The sequence below is a fragment of the Oxyura jamaicensis genome, chromosome 20 (genome assembly GCF_011077185.1).
Source record: "Oxyura jamaicensis isolate SHBP4307 breed ruddy duck chromosome 20, BPBGC_Ojam_1.0, whole genome shotgun sequence".
NCBI classification, from domain to species: Eukaryota; Metazoa; Chordata; class Aves; order Anseriformes; family Anatidae; genus Oxyura; species Oxyura jamaicensis.
Window position 1 is genome coordinate 9,840,283 of NC_048912.1, and position 21,683 is coordinate 9,861,965.

The 21,683-nt window shown below is 43.1% G+C and overlaps 1 long non-coding RNA gene across 5 annotated transcripts in view; it reads left to right on the plus strand.

The window, feature by feature from the left end:
• Positions 1-21,683, plus strand: part of LOC118176796 — a 208,823-nt gene that overhangs the window by 31,835 nt on the left and 155,305 nt on the right. Inside the window, exon 3 of one of the 5 annotated variants that reach the window (XR_004755521.1) lies at positions 19,822-19,927. The exons of the other annotated variants lie outside the window; for them this stretch is intronic. This is a non-coding gene — a long non-coding RNA (uncharacterized LOC118176796). The remainder of the gene's footprint in view (positions 1-19,821; positions 19,928-21,683) is intronic. 5 annotated transcript variants of the gene reach the window in all.

Here is a 21,683-nt window from a genome sequence, read left to right on the forward strand (position 1 = left end):
TTTTCTTTTTTTTTTTTTACTTTGTTTTGAATACTTAGTGATGCAACCCGAACTCTATTGTTGCACAGGCAAGTCTCCAAAGAATGATCGGCTTGCCTCCTATTTTTATTTGGAGTTTTATGAACTATAATAAAAACACCCAGACAACGCTCTGGGCACTGTGGATGATCTTATTTTAAAAAAATACTCCAGTAAACAAATGACTTCATCAACCACCTCAGATCAGATCAAATACAACTTGTTATATTTATGCTGTTGCTGAGTTAGAGCCATCTGCTGCGATCTATTAGCAGCTATTTATATTTATATGGATCCAAAATACTCTGGTAAGAGGAATTGTCTTTTCTACCAAAATCCCACATTGTTCAGCAGCTCTTTCAACCTCCCAGATCCGCACAATGAAAGGTGAAGAGAGGTTCTGCGGTGAGCTAGGAGGGCTAAACCCCTGGTTTGTACTGACTTGGGTAAATGTTCCAGACTTTGGGAGCTCGTAGGGAGTTTGTTATGAAAATGTGGTTACCAGGGTGAGAACCATGTGCTGGGCTGGAGTAGATTGCATTAAATCTCTGAAGCTAACAAATTGCTTTTTTGTTTTGTTTACAGAACAATAGAGTGAAAAGATGTATGAATTCTAGTAAGAATAAGCACCAGAGCTATATTTGTTCTTGTAAGATTGCTTAACAAATTAAGGCTGCCTAAGAAACAGCACTCAACCAAAGTGTTTAACCTGATCACCCAGAAATGCATAAAAACCCCGAAGAGCAGGGCATGCGTGTGAGTACTGCCTTTTTCTCTTACTGCCCGCTGTCAGTCGTTATGTTGTTTCATGTCTGGGGTCTGTCTTGGCAGAGAATTTCTGGAAGGCTCTTGATTTTCCTGCCTAGGAAATGCTAGAATAAAATAAAGTAAAACAAAAGAAGTCAGAAGTGAGATGCACTCCATCTCAACTGCGCCGCTAACAAATGTCAGATGTCTGCTGTGTGGTGGTTTAATAATGCTGGGGAAACTAAATTTATTCAGCTACAAGTTAAAAACCGAAAACAAAAAAAACATATCTGGAACGATCACATACAAAATCTTTTTCCAGACATGGTGCATTGGGACATAAGGGTGATCTGCCTTTTGATCTGGCCCCTGCTTTTACATCCGTCCTAAGCAGCTAGTTTAATATGTTGCTCAAATGATGGGATCTTGTAGATCCAAGCTTCAGTATCAAAAATGACCGGGGAAAAATAATAAATAGGGTCTAGAACTGAGTTCTGGAAGTGGGTATGAAAACTTCCAAGGCATGTGCTGGCATGCCATGGGATACGTGAATGTCTTTGGGCCCTGATTTCGGTCCAGTTAGCTGGTTGAGGTACGGTAACTTCTCACTGCATTCAGTTGCTAGAGAGCTCCTGGGACTGTTTCACCAGGAAGGTCACTGCAGCCTTTTGCTCCCAGAGGAAAAGCAGATCCTGGAGATGCACCTAACGCCGATTCCAGTCCTGACCATGGCGCCGTCCTTGTGGGTTCCCAACCCTCTGAACAGGAGCTGGGGTGCAGAGCTCAGCCTGTGTGGCTCACCCTGCTGCTCCTGCCGGGCTGTGGGCCTGCAGCGCTGGCCTGGGGCCAACAACAGCCCCAGGCCGTGTGCGGTGCGCTGGCCTCCTGCTGCTAGTCTGGGCAGAGTCCCCTGCCTGGCAGAGAGCTAGTCTGCACGCGCATGCGTGCGCCCAAGCAGCGGAAGCTGCGAGTGAAAACCACCAGAGCTGTCCTAGCTTAGGTTTCCATGAAGGTAGTTTGGGAGTCCAAACTCTTGAAATCGCTTTCAGCTCATTGTGGCAATGCCTGTGGGTGGCCAAGGAAGTTACACCTGGGAGTCCCCAGCTGAGGGGGAAACCAGGTGGAGCATTTTAGGGCAGATGGTGATGGTCATATGGGCAAATAGGCCCCTGGTGAGCTCCATGGGCCAGGAGCTCCTTGAGCTGAACAGCAGCATAAGGGTTTCACTAGCTGCCATTGCTTTTTTTTTTTTTTTTTCTCCAAAGTATTTGCAAAATGTAGAAAAATGCAGCAGGTCCAGAAAAACTGGAACAGTGCAGTGCAATTATTCAGAACACCCTCCTTGCACAGATAGACCTACCATACTAAGTCTCGAGTCTTGTCTAGCAAATGCTGCAAATTCAACTGAATAGCAAGAGAAATTGAGCTTTTTAATAACTGTCATCCTCTTAAAAGACAAGCCAGAGCTCAAACATAAGCTTAACTTACGGTGAGCATGGTACACAGTTTATGAAAACCATGGGCATCTGTAGAGAGCATCATTCTATCAAATGCAAAGCAAACAGAGGAGACAATCTAAGCAAGGTGCTGCCCCGGATCAAATTTATTGTCTGGAAGAATTATAATCACGTCCTGCAAAGCAGAGTCAGGTGGTGTGATCTCATAGTGCGTCTTGGGGCAATGCAGCACGATTACATGGAAACAGCTACAGGAGCACCAAATGTGTGATACCCCATTCTCAAATTGCCCCAAAATCTTGAATAACATAGTTTCCAACTTTTCAGTTATGTTAGATTCGGTGATTTTTCTGCGTACCTCTGAAGCATGAGGCCTGATAGTCAAAAGACTGGCAATGGTACATATGCCTGCAAAATGCAAGGAGATATCTTGCTTTTGTGGAAGAGAGTCCTGATACCACATGGAAATCTGGTATTTGCATGTGTAGATGATCAGTCAGAAGCACAAGTGCCTCTTGCATATGAGGGACAGCCAGTTTGCAGTGCGGTATGACACCAGGGAGCTGCTCTGACTTCTGCACGCGCAGGGTTTCCATCTCCTCCATGACAGGACACTAAGCTGCCTCCTGTATCCTCCTCACATCAACCCCATGCACAGTATTGGGGGAACCAGTTATAATCTGTCAGTTTATTGTAGAAAATTGTGTGCATGTGTGTACGTACTTTATTAACAATCATCATAATGTCTTTCAAGGTTCTTCTTAGCAAGGGCAACTGCCTCTGGCATTTTGGCTGTCCTTCAAACCAGTCTTGTCAGCAAGAAAAACCATATGAACTTGGAGATTGAAATCAGTTGCCCCAGGGTACCAGGTCCGGTTTCATTTTAACAATAAAAGAATCTGATGCCTTTTAGCAGGCAGGTAGTTATTGCCTAGATGAAGGACGAGTTGTAATAGTAAATCTAGAATTGCATTCAGATGTGACATCAGCTGATATATAAATACTGTGTGTCTTGCCATATCCACCCACTCTTTCTATATGCAGGGAAATCTGAACCAAGGGAAAAGTCAAATGCTGGGCTGGCTCCCCCAACTCCACAATTATGTGCTGGTAATCCTGAATTTCCTCTACATTTGCAGGTAGCTAGAGGGGCCTGAATCCTAATGCTGCGCTCAATTTCATACACTGTTTACATTAATCTACAAAAGCTTGTGTGTGTCTGTGTTTCCAGACACAGAAGACTTGAGGACAAAATAAATATTTGAAAGTTCCTGGGAAATTACTGTCACAGCAATAGTCTCCTTTGTAGACTGTGCTGCAGCTATGCCCTGGTCCCTGTGGTCAAAGTGTCCGCTGACGCTGAGCGTTCAGCTGGCTGATTCCTGATAGAAGTGGAGACGGGAGACAGGGCAGCGGTGAATGGGGGTGCAGGGCCTCCTGCGGTGCCATACACGGAGTAAGCTAACTGTGCCCCCAGCCCATGAATGAATCATGGATAATTTAGTATCTGAGCATCTTATTGTCGTGTCAGGTATACCACCACCAGTGTAATGACTTCCAGAGTTGTATCCAGATAGTTCTTTAATGTTGTCACCGCTGGGAGATATTTACGAACCATCACGGTTCATGCACAAAGGCCGAGGCAGTATCCTTGTCCTTTAAAGATTCCCGAGTGCTTCTTTGTGAAATTCACTATTGTTTTGGCTTGCCACAACTTATCTTTGTGACTGTGGAAATGAACCTGTCCGGTGTCATTTTCTGAGTGTGGCCATAGCTTGTCGATCTGGAAGAGAGCTGTTAGCGGCGTGTTAATTGCGATCCAAAAGCCATGTTTCAGAGCCCCAGCAGGATGGAAGTTTCTCAATGGTATGGGAGCAGCTGTTGACAGTGGCTCTAATTGTTGCCCTGTACTCCTGATTAGAGCTGGGGGGGGGGGGGAGAGGGGCCCTGCTGGGCTACAGCTGAACAGCTCCCCTTATGAATAATCTTCCTGAAGGTGCCGCTCATTCTTTGGTTTGAGCATGGTGGAATTATCCTCACCCGTGCAGGTTAATCAGCAAGAAATGCATTTGGCATCTTGTAGGGATGAAAACTCTGCCATTGAGACTAGCTGGGGTGTAGCTGCCAAGGTAAATAAGCAGTTAAGTTTGTAGCTCTAGACATCTCCTTGGGTTGCTGTCTGTACCCAGTATTAGCATCCAAAAATTTTGGATTTTTTTCTGACTTTGTCCTCTACCACCTCCAAAATGTAGAGTCCCGTTTCTCATCCAAGTAGGCTGAAAACTCAGGGCACAGGCTCGTGTGGTTGCAGAGGTGTTGCACCCTAACCCTAGGTACACGTTGCTCTCGTCCACAGAGGTGAAGGGGTGATGCTTATGTTTGCAGTGCCTGCATAGTAGTGCAGACTGTGGAGGACAAATTAAGTTGTGATTCTTTTTTTTTTTTTCCCCTTTTTTTTTTTTTTTTTTTTTAAATTGGGGGAGAAGTAGGAAAATAATGGAAACATTATTTGTTCAAAACCAAAATCCCTGAAAGCAGTTATTTTGACAGAATTAAAACACTTTAAGTTGTTTCAATTTCAACTGTTTCAAGCACAAAAAACCTTCAGAAGGAATCTGTTACAAAACAAAAAGCTGTAAAAATTTTCATCTGGAAGTCACAAGTGGTACACTTTCATGTGGAAATGTTTTCGTTGGGGGAAAAAAGAAGTCCAAATTCAGAGATTTCATTTTATAGGCAATTTAGCACTTTGGTGGAATAGTGTTATCAATATATCTTGAAACAGTTTCACTATTTATCTCTTATCTATGTGGGTTAATTTTTCTTGTTGAAATTGCTCTGTCTGTCTTGTGTCTTCAAATTGATAGCGAGTTGATCTTTTACTCAGCCTACTCCCTTTTGATCTGATGCTCCATTTGTCTCAGTCATAGAAAATGTTGCTCAACAGGATGTCAGTCCCTTTGACCTTTTCCTGGGATACGCGGTCCCATGCGGTGCAGCACCACACGTGCCTTCAAGTAGGAGTTTGCAGACTTGCGGATTGAGCAAGGTAGAACGGGGGTGCTTTAATCTCTGCACAGTTTTAAGCAATCCAGAGATGACATTACTTCAGCGCTGTGTTGCGTGTGTTTGCTTCGCTGTGGTTGGTAGGATCTGTTAAAAAATGGCAAGTATGTTCAGTGGAAAATCTTCAAGTGGAAAAATCATTTTTAATGAAAAGCGTTTTCTCCAATGACATGGGAACCCCCTGTTTTGAATCCAATTAAATCCTTTAGCATTTTCTAATAGAATAATAGGTAAAGGAAAGAAGAGGGAACAACAACAAAACAGAAGACAACCCTATTTTTTTCACTCGTCTATTTTGACATAAATTATTTTGTCTGCTTGCACAGCTAATTTTCTTCCCCTTTGGGAGCTTTCTTTTAAAGACTGCATAAAAGCTTTGTTCCGCTTGCTTGAGGAATCAGGAAAACACCCAGCCAGAAGTCTGAGGATTGGAGCCACCAGATCTTCCTGATATTCGTGACAGGTCCATGGAAAGAAACAGAGCCCAGAAACTTGTAGGGAACAGTTTGTAGGGATCTAATTTCATGTGATCAAAACTTTTAATTTCAATGATAACCAAGCATTCATCAATGGATATTAATTTTTCCACCTTTATCACAGGGTTTAATAAAACTACTGTCTCTTCAGCTGGCATCAAACTGCATTGTTGAGCAGGATCTTCCAGTCTGACCAATGGTGTGCTTTAGCCGGGACTCAAAATGTACCAACCTCACTGGGTTTTGAAGGCATTTTTGCATGAGGCATTTCAAATTTTCTTCTCAGTACAGTCTGAGCAGGCTGCAGAAGGTGACTTAGTATTGGATAGGTAGAAGTCCAGGCTGAGAATGCAATTTAATATACCTGATAGATTTTTTTCCTTATTTATGAACCTAAAAGCTAAAGCAAATAGGGATGCAACCTGTAAACTTGTTGAATAATTTTAGTGAGCTTAACCACATGTTTAGCCTGAGGAAGAAAAAGTAGTTAATTTTATATCTATTTTTTTTAGCATCCAAAGCAAAGGACCCTCCTTTTTCCTGAAGGCAATTTTAAGCTGTTATCCAAGAATGAAAATTGATAATTGTTATAGCTGTACTCAGTTGATCTTAATTTTAGTGAAGCTTCAGGCTAGCAAATATGAAAATATCATCTTCCTGGCTGATGAACTGGTTAAATGTATTGGTGCAGGATTTTGATGAAGTAGCAATAGTTAATACTTGTTGCCTAGCAAAGAACAGTTACAATCCTGTCTTTGGACCTATCCCAAATGGGAGGAAGAAGTCATTCAGCAGCAATATGAAGGGGTTTTTATTTATACAGACACACACACATGCTGTTAGACAGCATTAAGTGTTCCCTTATCAAACCGTTTGCTCTTCCTGCTGATTAGATGAACACAATTTGATTCCAGTCCCCCTGCCCAACATTGGATGATAGATTTTTTTTGTTCCTACATGATAGACTTTTCACCCCATGTCAATATAACACTTGCAGAAGTTTGTGTAGAAAATACCATTTTTTTTTTCATATTTCCATACAGGAAGCTGTATGGAAAAAGCTCTTAATGTACACGAGCTGCCCCATTCCTTAAACACAAACACGGACCCGCTGTCTTGAGACCTGTGCCTAGCTCCACTGTAGGTTCGAGCTATAAAACAGGGTCATATTGCGTATCTGCATGCCAGGGTTATACAACTTTCTGTTTGTTTGTAAAAGCTCGTATATTCTTTGCACTGGATATAGCTATAAAAGTGCAGGGCTGTGGTGCTGGTTTGGACAACTGTGCTTCTACCTGGTCCAAGTATTAAAACTTAATTTTTGGTTGTTGGATACCCTTCATCTTCAGAAAGGTATTTCTTTTGCTTTCTTCCTCCCATACTTTTGACAGTCAGACAAGTGTCATTTGGGATATTTCAGAAAATGTTGGGTTTAGATCATTTGAAGGCAGTTTTGATGAGAATCTGAGCTTTACGCATCAAAAGGACACTTTCCTGCTTTTCATTAATTGTCATTTGTTGCGTGTACTGCCAGCTGTGCTCCACCACTCGGGGTAAATAGGAGCAAAAGGAGTTAGATGTTACTGGGAAGTCCAAGACTGGTGTAAGAGGCTTATCTTAGGCGGAGACAGAACTTGGCTATGTCTTCAGGTTTCTGGTGGTACAGTTCTGTTTTTCTGTGGTGTTGGGATTTGCTGCCTGTAAAGTTAGAGCAATTAGTAATAAGTCAGTATTTTTTGTGTCAGACCTGCTTGTTGGACAGTAAGAACATCGTGGATTGTTGTGTTCAATCCTCTTACATTGAAGGTGCTACAAGAAGTGGCTCTTCCCTGGAAAATGTCACTTTAACATGAATTAGAACTTTTTTCCCCAAAATGACCCTTTGCTACTTCCATCAGAAATGCTGCAAAGATATTAGCAATTCTGCTTGATCACTGGATTGGGATTATTGGCCAAACAGATACTGAGAAGTTAGAGTAATACCTCCAAAACCTAATCAAATGGAGAAAGGGATCCTTTGCAGGAATATTTAACCTTAGAAGTTATTTCTTCAGTGTATCTGCCTCGGTAGGCAGGGTAGTTTTCCAGCTGTACACAACACTAATTCATAGAGATAGCTTCTTTCATTAAAATGGAAACTTTTGTAATGACATTTGCATTGGGATTCTTAGATCATCTCAAAGTAGACTGGTTGAGGGCTGCAATCTGCTTCCATCCCACGGGCAGCCATTCCTTCTGGTATATCCAGGTATTAATGTTCTTATAAGAGAGAAAAACTGAGGAAACAAGGTGACTTAGCAACTTGAATATTGCTGTGATGAAAGAAACCAGATATTATGGATCTGTTCTAGGCCATGAAAATATTTATGAAGTATGAATTTATTTAGGGGATTAAGTAAAGTACTTAAAACATCTGCTGTGCATCATATGGCTATACAAGGAAATTTTATTTGAATATATAGATATAATTCTATTGCTAAAAGAGATTCCAATTAACAGTGAACCTTGAAATGCAGCACGAAGCTCTCTAAAATAACAGCGTTCAGCTAGTAAGTTGAGAGAATCCCAACACATCCAGTCCACGCTCCCACCTCAGCCTGCAGGAAGCAAAAGAAGAAAGCTGAGGACATGTTGAGATAACACGGTGATAGAGAGGCACTGCTAGTTCAGCAGTGTCACACTTCAATTGCAACTATGCACAGTTAAGCAAGCTCGTGAGATGTGCTGGTGGAAGAGGAGCAGGTGAGAAGATAAAATATGGCCCTTAGAGGCAAAGCAATACAGGCTCCTCCTGATGACTTTGTGATACAGGAGCAAAATCAAATGCTAGAAGCAAGAGTTGATACTTCACTCATTTAATGCCAATCCAAGCTTTATCATTCCGTTCCCCAATTTACTTTCTTCTAAACTGTAAACCAGGGATTCCTTTTCTATGCTCAGTGCTGGTCCCTATTTAACTTCTAAAAGTGTCTCATCTCTGCATCTGTTTCCTTAATGTTTAAGTACTCAGACAGGAAAGATAAGTAACTTGCCAAAGGCCAAACAAAGCACCTGAGGTGGAGTCAGGCACAGAACCCCGTTCTCCAGGCTCCTTTGTTTAACTGATTTTCCTATTTTCCACATCTTTTCTCTTCCCTGTCAGTCCCTCTATTCTTCTTTGAAGTACAGGGGACTTTATAACCCTGTATTTCTTGCAACTGTTTGAAAGCTGTACAAGAGTGCAATACTCCTGATTGTTTTTGTTCAAAGATGGGGGCGTTTCTAGACATGTCACATCTGAGAAGTGAATGACTTTTGGCATTTAGTCCTTAGTTTTCAGACACAAGGGACACATGCAAGGAATATCAAATACATGGCTGAAGCCAGACTGTGTGTCTCTAAGCATACAATGTTTTATTCTATAGTGAAGGCCTAGAATGGGAATTTTCTTTGCCTATCTAAACAGGGGAGCCTCTTTTTAGGCATTATCTGCTATACAAATATTGGCCTACTCCTTAAAGCTGGTTTCATAGAAAGTTAAAGACAGTCTAAGAAGGAGAACATATCCTTTTATATGTGTTGGATAAGGTAAATGATATCAAATAAAATGAAGGATTAAGGCATGCTTGAGCTTGAGGTAATAGATATAAAAAGGACAGGAATTATTGTTTACTTACATTTTTCAGCTGGGTGTGTGCAATCGGTTTTGCTGGGGATTTATGTATCACACTGGTTAATTTACAGCCTGTGCCAACTCCCGTAGCATGCCCCGCACCGGCAGCCTCCGCCAGGAGCTGCCCAGCAGGCGTGTGCTCTCGTCCAGGCTCCTGCCCACCCTATGCTGACTTCTCTCCATACACGTTTCTTATTCTCTCCACAGCCCTGCTGACCCCTTCTCTCTTTTCACCATTTCCCCTGATTAATCTAATTGATTCAATGCTCTCCCAACATACCCTGAGGAATGACCCTAGAGAGGGTCAGCCTTCCCCTACGCAAAAACCTACAGAGCATTCCCCAAAGTCCATGCAGTTCTGCACATGGATCACCAGAGGCTTTATGGCTAACATCTACCTGGAGATGTTTTCTTCACTGTCTCTTTTTTTGAAGGAATCCATGCCTCTCTCTAAAGAGGACAAGAGCTGGAAGGCTTCTCCACTAACACAACTTTTTGGCTATCCTATGTATGGATCTTGCAGTGGCTTTCTGGTTTTCAAAAGTATGTGATATTTCATGATGCTGCTGTTTTGAAATGGTCAGCATATCTAGGGAAACAATTGGTAAATGCATTTAGGTGCCACCAGCAGCAGTCTTTGAAACATATTAGCAAGCTTAAGATAACAACATCTTAAAAGTGCAAAAAGAAAAAAAATTAAGGAAGTTAAAACTAAAAAAAAATAAAGGAAGTTTCCTGGATGTTTTATGCATGGCTGCTGCTTTGTGAAACAAATCTAGGAACTTTAACGATGGTGGTCCTTTACACTAACAAAAGATGAAGATAGAACACCTTGCTTTTTTTCCCCATAATTTGTTGAGATTTAGAAGCCTTCTTTTCTGTTTTTCACAATGTTTTAAAGCATAGTAGTGCTAAGATCTTTCCTAGAAATCATGTGGAAAGAGTCAAGCTGAACTGTAGTTTACACCTTCAGTGAAAACTGAATGTGTATTGCAGTGATTTGATGCACATAACACAGCTTATATTCCACATTGCTTATGAGCAGTGTGACAGGGTCAAAACCAGTCTCTGCAGTATAACAATAAAGGGGATGAACCAAAAAAATCAGAGAGGTCTTAAGGTAAGTTCTTATATTTATGTAAAAAATAAATAAAAAATCATATGCGGGTCACCCAAAACATTAGAGGAGCAGTAGAAAAGCAATAATAACACAGTTGGAAATTCACATGTATTTACAACTGTTTAACCACAACTATTTCAAACTATGTAAGAATTTCTATAAAGAGTTTAAACAAACAGGAAAGATTTCAGTATATACACTATGGTATGAAGTAAGCTGACTCAACAATAGAGTTGTTCACATGCAATAAATCAAACCTTTACAAAGTAATTTATGTACAATAGTTTATTTCTGGTGGCCAATAGGCAGGAAAATAACTTTATCAGGTCAAATTTCCCTCTGTTTCATCAATGAAACTGGTAGTTGGGTTTGCCTGTGTTTTGAATGTGATGGTTGGAAAGTTTAGGTAAGTTGCGGACATAATGGGGGTGACATTCAGGTTTCCATAGAGAAATCAGACCTTGGTGCTTTGTTTTCCAGGCTGCCTTTCAATGCTGACAGCAGCTGCTGAGCAGAGGCTGGGCTGGGGGTAGGATTAAGGGTACGGTTGGGGTGCGGGCAAGGGTCCAGATGAACTGGGCAGGAGCATGGTGATCTCTGGGAACACTGGTCTAGTCTCAGTATGGATTTGCTTGTCAGCAGCTAAAAGTAGTAGTATGGCAGTCTGCGCAGAGGCTAATGAGCAATTATTAACACTAGAATTGAGGCTTTCTGAGACATCACAATGCTAAAAAGAAGCATCTAAAATCAGCTCTCCCCCCACTTTCTGCTTTGAGCCTGAAAACAAGTGTTTGCTTTTGAAGTTTTCTGGAGTTCCCGTAGCATCTGCTGGCAATGCAGAAGATCTGCATCTCCTCCTGAGCCTTGCCGAGTTTGTATCATCGCACCACCAGGGCTACAGCAGTGACTGTCATCCTCAGGCAGGATTTTCTCATCTTGCTTAAAAGAGGGCGAAGGACAGGTCTCTTAGTTCTGACAGAGAGACACAAATAGGGTAGAGTTGTGGCCGAAAACCAGGCAAGTTACTCTGCATAGTCCCCATGACAGTGGTGTCTGGAGGCTTGCAGTGCAAGCTAGCAATAGCACAGGTAGAGAAGGACTGCTTCCTGTTGCGTAATTTCTCAATGTAGAGGTATTATTACAATTGATCCAAGTTGGCCTTGCGTTGCATTCATCTTCCTAGGAAAGCAAGCCCAACATGTGACAGCCAGCAAGCATGTGTAGATGATGAGCTCATGGGATTTATACAGATTTTTCATAATGACCTTCATTTTTGCACATGCAAATAGCTGTCGGTGTCCTCTCATCCATGCTCAGGGCCACGTCTGGTGGCTGCAGAAAGCAGGTGCCCCGGAGCTTGGCCCTGTTGGAAAAGCACCATGAAGCCCAGAAGTAAAGGCAGACTTGGAGTGTTCGTTTTGCTCTTCCTCTTCATCAGATCAAGCTTTAATGAGCTTTATGCAGGGGGCTGATAGACAGAAAAAATCTTTCAGAATGAGAAATCTGTTCGCTGGTGGGAAGAGGGTAACATAGCAACTCTTGTGTACTTTGGTAAAAAAGTAATGTATAAAAAAGTTGACTCTCTTTATGTTTCTCTGGGTGATTCAGGCTGGCTGGGTGTGGCAGCTAGGGAAATTTGATCCACCAACTATTTACATAAACTGAAAAGTGTTTGTCTAAGCACTGCGAAACAAGGGCCTAGCTGGATAAAGTGCTGTAAAGAATTCTTTTTGCAGAATGATCCCCATTTGCCATTCAGAGAGGCAGATGGATGCTAATATAGCAAGATATAAATCTTTGAGGGCTAGTTAAAATCCTTTACCTTACAACATGGTCAACCTTTCCATCTTCCTCTACACCCTGGGGAGCTGAGTGCCTGGCTGGACAAAAAGTAGAGGACGAGTGCTTCCCATCCTCCTCAGATCATCTCCTTAAGCACTCCAAAAATAGAGAATACAAATGCACTACAACCTAGAAAAGAAATCACTTGTAAAAGTGGCTTCCATCTTGGTAGAATGTTTACCAGCAATAGCAGAAAATTCATAATTATGTCATTAACTATTCTGCTTGTCAAGTGGGCCTGGCTTCAGCTAATACTAGCCATGGAAAGCTCTAATATGTAAATGAACTGACGGAAAGGCATTCAGAATTTCACACTAGGTGCTGATTTCAATACTGATAAATTGCTTTGATCCATTGAGTCATGCCTTGTTGTCCTTCCAAATGAATGCAAGTACCTTCTGGAAGGGAGTCACCCCTGCAGATGGGGCCAGCCTGGCCGAGCTCCTGTCCGCGCAGTGCGCAGAGGCATGTGCTTGGCTGCTGTGCCCCGGTGCTCTGCAGCTGACGTACTTAGCCTCGTCACCGTGAGGTAGGGAAATGCTCTTGGCTCCATTTTGTAGCAACAGAGTTGAGGCTTACACAGCCTGAAATTTTCAAATGTGTTGAAACAGCCAAGTCTTGAAATTAGTGGGAGCTGAGATACCCAAAGTCAGCATAGACACTCGGCTCACATTGATTTTGGGGGGAATTAGGTGATTTGCCCGAGTTCATGGAAGAAAATGGGGACAGTGAACAGAGTTAACCCCAGATGTGTGTCCTGGGCAGCAACTTTTTCCTTTTGATGAACTTGAGTTTTCTGTTATCAGTAGTCATTTTAGAAGTTCTAGCCTTAAGTTCTAATGGGAATTTATTTATACTATTGGGTTTATGCTTGCTGCATAAGAATTTAGTGCATTTGCAATGAGTTCAATGTAGAAGTTAATAGTTCTGAAGTTCCTGATAAAGGAAAGAGAGGAAAGTGTGAAAGCCTTTAATATTCACTTTGCATATGAAAATCAGCTCCTCCTCAGCACTCACCTGCACTTTCACTTGGGCTCTTATGGGTGAGTGGGAACATGACCAAGGGTGATTGTTTGCACAGCAAAACCAGGGTTATTTTTAGCAAGCGAGGATCTAATTCTGTAAGACAGAGAAGTGGTGTAGGTACTTCAAGAATTCTGCTGTGATTGTAATGGTAGATCTTAGACTGCAATATCTCCTAAACCAGTGCGTGTCTCCATTTGTGCTTGCCCTCCGGAACGGACACAGGGCAAAGGCAAGTGTAATAGTACAGCTCTGCTGCGAGAGGCTTCTGCTACCATTACTGGTTTATTATGCTCAAATGCCTAAAAGAAGTACTTTAAAGGTACGGATATGTGATGGGGCAGAGGTCTGTTTGTTGGAGGCCTGGTCTGAAAGGTCAGTGCATTCACCACAGCTGTACGTGGCTTCCCACAGGTGAGTCTGGGAAAGGACAGAGCACATTTTCCCCAGGACAGCTCCATGCATTTTCTATTCCTGATCAAGATCTATTCATTGGGCAAGTGCTGTTTAATCAAGCAGCAGGAAAAGGGTGTGTGCTGTCTTCAGAAGTACAAAGAAATCTCATTCAAAGACAGTCCCGTTCTTAAAAGGCTGGTGTTTAAATTAGACCTGCCCAGACAGGTCTGGCATGTTTAGTGTGACCCCCTTTTACTGTGGATGTTCCGGTTATAACTATCTTACTGCTCCCATTTAAAATAAAAACACAACTGCCATAGAAAGCATAGATCAAACCAAGCTCCAAACAGTTGTCAGCCCTTGTTGTGAGCCATGGTTCGTGATAAACCACTTCTACTGAAAAGTAGCTACGTCCAGAAGTTTTAGAAAAGTACATACAAGATCACATCAGTGGACAACTTTAAGAGATGGTAAGAAAATTACCAAGTGGGGCATGAGAAAAATGACAACTATCCTTCTACAGTGTGAGGGCTCTGTGATTCTTTGGCCCTACAAACCAAGCAGTGTGTGTCTTTTTCAGCTGACCTGAAACACAGTTTTAGCAGAAGCTGTGTGCCGTCATTGATGGTCAGAAGTGTTGCGTCCTTGGCCTCAAGATGTTTTCCTCTTGGGCATGCTTTTATGCGGCTTCACTTCACTTTCCCAATATTACCTGTGATGAAAATTAATCTTAAAAGCCACCAAGGCCTATTGTTTACTGTGCGCTGTAGCTTTGCAGGTTATAAACAACTGAGATTGTGCTGAGGTGTGCAGCCTTTCGTTTCTGGTGTAAGGGTGGACCACCCTGGTAGCTGGTAAAGTCCATATGTTCAGCTTTTTCCCTGAAAGACCTCTTGGTGGGTTGCAGTCTGCCTGTCGTCCTCGACCTACCGGCAGCGGTAGCAGATGCTTGGCATGGGTCTTGCCGTGAGTCATCTACGGGGAATGAATGATCCATCTGCACACACGGCTGATGCATGCCGGGAGAGGCGTGTTCACACTAAGGCTCCCCAGGAGCCACTCCCAGGCTGTGCTGCTTATGGGGATGAGCGCAAGGTCCAATTCTTGGGGGTTTGCCAGGCCAGCACTCCCTAATTTTGCTGGGGATTCACTGTTCCGTTCAGTGCTGCAATGCCGCCCTTGGCAGAGAGATGTTCAGGTGATACTGCTGGTGCTGGTGACCCCTTCTGAGGCAGCCTCGCAGAGCTTAGGACTCCTTTCCTTCTCTTTTGGGGAAGCCTAGCAAGGTGTGATGTACACAAAAGCACCTTACCTGTGCTTACAAGGCATGGGAGAAAAGGTGAATTTTCTCTTGATTTCCTGTGTGAGGTGTGGTAGGGCAGAAGTACAGGCGTATCATGCTTTCCAATGAAACTTCACCTTAAATTCTGCTTGAGCTACCTCATCACAAGAGCTGGAGCCATTTACCAAGTGTCATTACTAAAAATCCCAATTCTGAACCTCACTGGGCAACAAGAAGATGGGTTGTTGCAAGAGAGATCAGGAACTGCTCCAAACCATCAGTCTCTCACTGGCAAGAAATGGTAGACCCTGTAGAAACTAGGGAGATTTTGCCCATTTGCAGAGGGGAATGAACCTTAGTGAGATACAACGGACAGGACAGAACTCAAGAAGGGCTCATTCTTCATACTTTCCTACCGAAAACAACAAACAAACACTACCTGTTGCATGTGGGATGCTGCAGGGTGCGTGTCAAATCCCAGAGTTGTAAAAGGGAGACAGGGCTTACATCCAGAGGCTTCCGTAAAGAGCCACGGCAAAGGAGAGGAGGTCAAAGACTTTTCCTTCCTTACCTATGTGAACTTGGTGTGGAAACTTTTTGTCAGGTGTAGAAATTGTTGCCTTGTAGATAGGTCTTTCCAGATTGCTGTGTTGCAAGCCCTGTGTGTGTGTCCCCTCCGTGTTGGGGAATATCTTTGTAACCATCTCTCCTTCCTGCTGGTCCCTGCCAGCTTTGAGAGGAAGAAAGGAGGTGGGAGGGCTCAGCACAGCTGAAACTTTCTGGAGTCACGTTGTTTTCAGCAGGAAGACCCAAAGGAAGCCATTCAGGAAGAAATGCTTGGTCTACAGTAATTTGAAGATTTGCCACTATAACTTCTTCCTTTTAATCCTCTTCAAAAGCTGTATTCCAAGTAGACAAAGCAGTCTCTGTGACTCTTGTAACTCTCACGCTGTTAAAAGTGCATGTGGTACGTTGGTGCATGTAGTACTTTTGTAGGCATAAAAATGTCACGTAAAAATTACCACCTTCTGTTTGACATCCTCAGCTAGCAAAGCTTTTATTGTAAACATGAACTTACACACAGCACCGTGCTGATTTTAACGGACTTTGGCAAACTGATGGGTAGCACTTCTTTCCCCAAGCTGTTGCTCCTGGGCTGTGGTCAGAGTACGGGTCCTGCAGTCAGCTCTTGATCAGATCCAAACCTTGTGAAGCCAGCAGCGATACTGCTGGGAGAGCAAGCCTGGGTCTAGGAACTAAGTTACACCTTGGTACGATTCCTTAATTATTGCATCGTCTGTGTGTTTGTGGTCTTTAATGTAATTGTGTTATTTGGCCATCTCTTATAAATTGTAGATGATGATTGCAGTCTTTCCATGCCACCGCCATGGCTGGGGGGAGGATTGTTTGCTAAATGGGAGTCCAAGGCGCCAAGTGTTGGAAAACCTTCCTGGAGCATCTGAGGCCACTCGTGTGTCCCTTCCCACTCCAGGACCGCTGCTAGCAGCAGCCTATGGGGCTTGAACAGAAAAGATTTTCAGTGGGAATAGAGTTGATTATACCTGTGTGAGGAATCTAAGAAATTGCATAAATGCCTCCAAATGTTATGGAGGAATGTAAGCCTTTGTAAAGCATGAAAGGACGACTTTCCTGATACTGCGGAGTGGCCAGTTGTTTCTGTGTTGCCTAAAAATGTGTTGAGAATATTTCTGATGCTAAGACTTGTTCATTTCCGAGCGAGCTGTAAAACAGATACATTTACAAGTATGAGTAATGGAAAACAGAAAATTTCTGCACAATGCAGACAATCCTTTCATGTTACATCATTCAAAGCAGTGTATTCACAAGGGGATATATTCAGGCAAAACTCCGCTTCCAGAAGACCAGGCTCCTCCGCTTGGCTGTGCTTTTAAAGTAGGAAACTTTTGGTTAAGATCTGTGGGTATCTTTCACACAATGCATCAAAGAGCTGAAACGTTGAGGATAATCATTCCCACACTTGTGTCTACGTGGGCTAAAGTACGAGCCCTTCTGTGACGGCAGTTTGAGCTTTATCCCTTGCATTTGCTCTTGAAGATACTGCAGCAACGTAGGCAGCCCAACAGAGGCTCCTGACACTACTGAGCTATCAAGCCAATGAAGAAGTCTGACATCCTAAAATTTGCAGAATAAATGTAATACAGAAGGCTGTTAAGAACTAAATTTATTTCCTCTAGATAATTTTTTTTTGTACCATGGAAGTCAAAGCATCCCTTTCTAACAGATTTCAGAGCTCCGGTGCCACCGTGGCTATGGAGCTTTGCTGTCTGCATGCTGAAGTGAAGCCTAAAAATTGATCTCTGAACTGTAGCGTGTGACGAAGAGGGGCAATTCAGACTTTGTTATGATAAACGTTGTATTGGAGGTGGAGGGAAGGAAATGCAAATTTCAAGACTTCTTACTCTGATGGGTTTTATTTTTATTTTTTATTTTACCATTGCATGCTCTTTTCAGTGAGGTGCCCTGTTCGGAAATGTTCCTGAGCCTCCTGGGCTCTAACAGTGAAGTCCCAACTCCAGGCACTATCGTTTTTGGAAATGATAGCGCCATGTGAATATACAAAAATGTGGAGGCATAAAGGAATGCATAAATGTACATGAGGCTTCTAGTTATCCATGCAAACACCTAGGTGTGGATCCAGCTCGTGTCTGATGTGTAGGCAGAGGTAAACGTGACTGCAGATGTAGCCCTGTGCCTATCTCTGGCCTGCTTCCTAGCAAGGTGTCTCCATCCTGACATGCAACAATCTCCGCATTCCTGTCCAACCTGAAGCAGGAGTGAATTTAATTAGGAAAACTTTATGCTAACCTGTCTCGCCTCAACACGTGTCTGCTGGGAGCGAGATCAGCTTTGCTAGGTGCTAGGCAGAGCGTATCAAGATTAGAGAAAGGATGTTCGGGAAAAATCCAGCCTCTCTCTTATTCCCCTCTGGGAACAAAAGGGTTAGGCATGAGCAGGGCTTTGTGGTGGCTGTTGGGCAGAGAGGCGCTGACCCACCAGACCTGCAGCAGCTTGGCAGTGCTGGCCAGACCCCGAGTCAGACCCCACCACGAGTGCCGAGCAAGGAGCCAGCGCTGCAACCAGATGCCACTTCTGGCAGGGGTTGCGATCAAAAAGCATCCAGACTTTTGGCATTTGGGTCTTGCATCTGCCAAGCTTTCCCCTGTAAATGGCCTTGCGTGCCACCCCAGACAGGGACTGTGCTGAGGAAGGAGCCAAGGGCAACGAGCTCTGCGTTTGCCATGAAGGCTGTGGGATACACCTGCAGCAGCTCTTGCTCGTGGGGTTTCCTTTCTGACCCTACCAGAGTTCAGGGGTTCCTGGTTTTACACTCCTTTGGTTTAATTTTTAAAAGCATAATTGTGTGGGGAAATTAAGCATTTCAGTAATATGATTTTGAGTTGTTCACTGCTTCCCTGACATCTGGGTCCCATCTTGCCTAAATGCTGCCAGCCATCTGGGGCAGTCAGTCCTTACTTGCCAATACTGCCTGACATGGCTGCCCATCCTCTTACAGGAATTGCGAGTTGTGCCAACCCAGTTGGCAAACAATTTCTGAGCAAACAATTTGTGTTTATGTATTCTTTTTAGACGTGCTGATGGTTTCCAGGGATAGGGAGTGTAGCCGAAATTCCTTTCCTCGGTGAGCTTAATCTGCATGCACCTAATCCTGATGGCAGAAAGCAAATTGCCGGCGTTCAATTTCATGCGTTTAGCTATGAACAAATGCTCCTTTGCAACATCGTGAATGAGTAGATTACCTGAATTTTGAGCAATTACACAGCCTCTTGATAAGCTTGTATTGTAATTTGTATTTTCGGTGTTGGCCCACGGTATCACAACGTTGTCTGCCTAGCTGGGGTTGAAATCTGTACTGAATGTTTAAAGTAATAGATGCTTGCCCAGCCCTTTAGGGGTACCTACTGCTGCTCACGTGGTACGTACCCTACGCTTCCCTTGTATTTCAGTCTGCGTTTACCATATTTACTTTGGTGTGCTTCAGACTCAAGAGAACTGCTGCTCTGGCTTGGAGGTGACCTGTGGAGGAGATTTTTAGTAAGATATTGTCCATCCTGTGCCGAATCTGCAGGGCATTATGAATTACTTGTATCCCACCTTGGCATAAGTTTTATGTATAAAAAATATCAGGAAAGTCGAGTCTGGTTTTGCTGAAAACTATTGAATCGGAAAAAAGTAGGGGGGGGGGGAATGCCAAAACTTTAACAAAGGCTTTTTTTCTCCCCTCCATCTGTTTAATCAGGTGTTTGACTGTAGAAGGTGTTTTAACAAAAGCTTGTGCAGATGGCAGGGAAAACATTCAACTATTTGACTAAAAATCACTTCCTCTCCCTAAGAGGGAACACTTTCACAGATCTCATTAGTTCAACTTCCAGGAGGTGCCACGGGGTACAAAACGCCTGAATTCACAGTGGCAAAAAATCATGAGCAGGGTACAGTAAGTGAATGTCTAAATAGCTTTAGCTTCGGTGTACATATCCAAAGGAATTACATGCTCCCCCCTTTCTCTATAGAAATGATATATTCCCATATTTACTATGCCATATTAAATCCAGTGTTGTTTTGCTACCTCTGTAGTACGGATTTAAGCTGGATGGGGGCTGTTGTAGCCGTGCAGAGAGCAAGCGCTGACTCACAAAGCCCTGACCTGCTGCTCCTGTTATGACCTCGTTATTTTGCTGCAGTGGGTCAGCTCTGGGATGGGACTGGGGTGCACAAGATAGTCTCAGAGCCTGCAGCCTCGGCCAGCCTGCGTGTCTTACTCCGAACTGCGATGTCTGCGTTAGCTGAGTGAGTCACAAGGTTTTGTTTTGCCATATTCAGATGACACCTCCTCCTCTTAGAGAAAACATGCTGGAATCGCCTCGCAGCATAACCAAACAACAAGAGCGCTGCTGACAGCTCTGACAGGTGCATTTTAAACTGGATTCAGTTTTGTCATCAGGCATATAAAGGAGCATTGACGCTGGGAAAATAAGTAGATTTTTTAAATGTAATTTTGTAACTTTGCCAAGTTTGGCTTCGTTAAGAACTCCAAACATTGAGATCTTCCAGGGTGATTCAAATGCAGATATGTTTGTTTTGTAATGGCACTTAAATATTTCATTCTTTAGCGGGATTTGCACAGAATTTCATGTAGCTGGCGGAGAAAGATTTGCCTGCTCTGGTTTGAGGTGAGCAGGATGACTCTGGGGTTCTTCAGTGCTTTGAGCATGCTTCTGCTCTGTCCCTGTAATTTTTCACCAGAAATTGACTTGACTGGTTTGATCATTTTTGTCAGCGTGCAGTTCACTGACGTACAGTCGTAATCCAAAGCAGAATTTTCCTGTTAGCCTTTTGCAGACTTTGAGGCATTGTGTTTGTACTTTGGAAGGAAAACAGGAGACTCAAAGCCCAGCTAAAAGCAAACACCATTTGTTTTATTTTGTTCTTTTTGCCATAGCCTCTCTGCTCAAAGGCTTCCAGGTAAGCACAGGCACTCACATGAGAGAAATCCCCAGTCTCCAAAGGATTAGGGTTTTTTGTCCAGAATCTGTTTTCTTCAATCCGGAAAGATTTGATTTGTGAGGAAATCTTGCAAAAACTTTAAGATCACTTAATGGACTGAGGCACAGATGATGAATTGAGAGATCTTGAAACATGCATGTGGAAAAACACAGGTGGGATAAGGCTGAGTGTATTTCATCTGCTAATTCTGAGGGACTGGGTAAGCGTAGAACACACAGTGGCTATGGTAGGGGCTGGCTGTTGAATTCCTTACATGCTGAGCAAAGCATTAAAATACATTTGGTGCAAACAATATCACATTAGCTTGACAACGATTTGATAGATTGAAAACCTCTATTCCTCCCGCAACCAGATGTACAAGTCCCAGGACCTGTAAGCTGGCTGGGTCTCCAAAAGGCCCATTGTTGGGTCCTAAATTTTCTGATGTTGATAGCTTTGTATTAAGAAAAAAAATAAGAGCAGTAGCATCAATGTGAAACCAATGCTTTGGCTGTCCTTTTAAGGTGATCTTTCCAAGCATGCTCCTTTCTTCCTTGAGGTTATAGCCCTGTTCTGGGTGTAGAATGGTGATTTATATATATATTTATGTATGTTTGTTCTTTCCTTTTTTTTTTTTTTTCCTAAGTGTATCTCCTGAGCATGCAAACTAGCTAGCTAAATGCTTGAGGTAGGATCATAGCATTTCTGCTGAGAAAATTGCATCTAGTCCTTTCTAACGTTGGCTTCGTGTTTAAAGACGTCTCTGTATATTTTTACATGCACAATTCACATCTGCAGACAGGCCTAACTAGCGTTTGGACTTGACTTTCTTCTTGAAAAAATCTGACTCTCAAATGCATTCTTTTCTTGTGAGACTTAGGAATATTGATTTTTTTAATGACTTGCATGTCAGACCACCCTTCCATTCTAGTACTGAAATGATGTGACAGTCTGTGGATGGCTGTGGAATAAGGGATGTCTTGGTCAGAGCCCAACACAGATTTCAGGCGCAGCACTTCTGCCTCCCTTGCCAGCCTCTGAGGCTAAAAGTCTGCCTCTG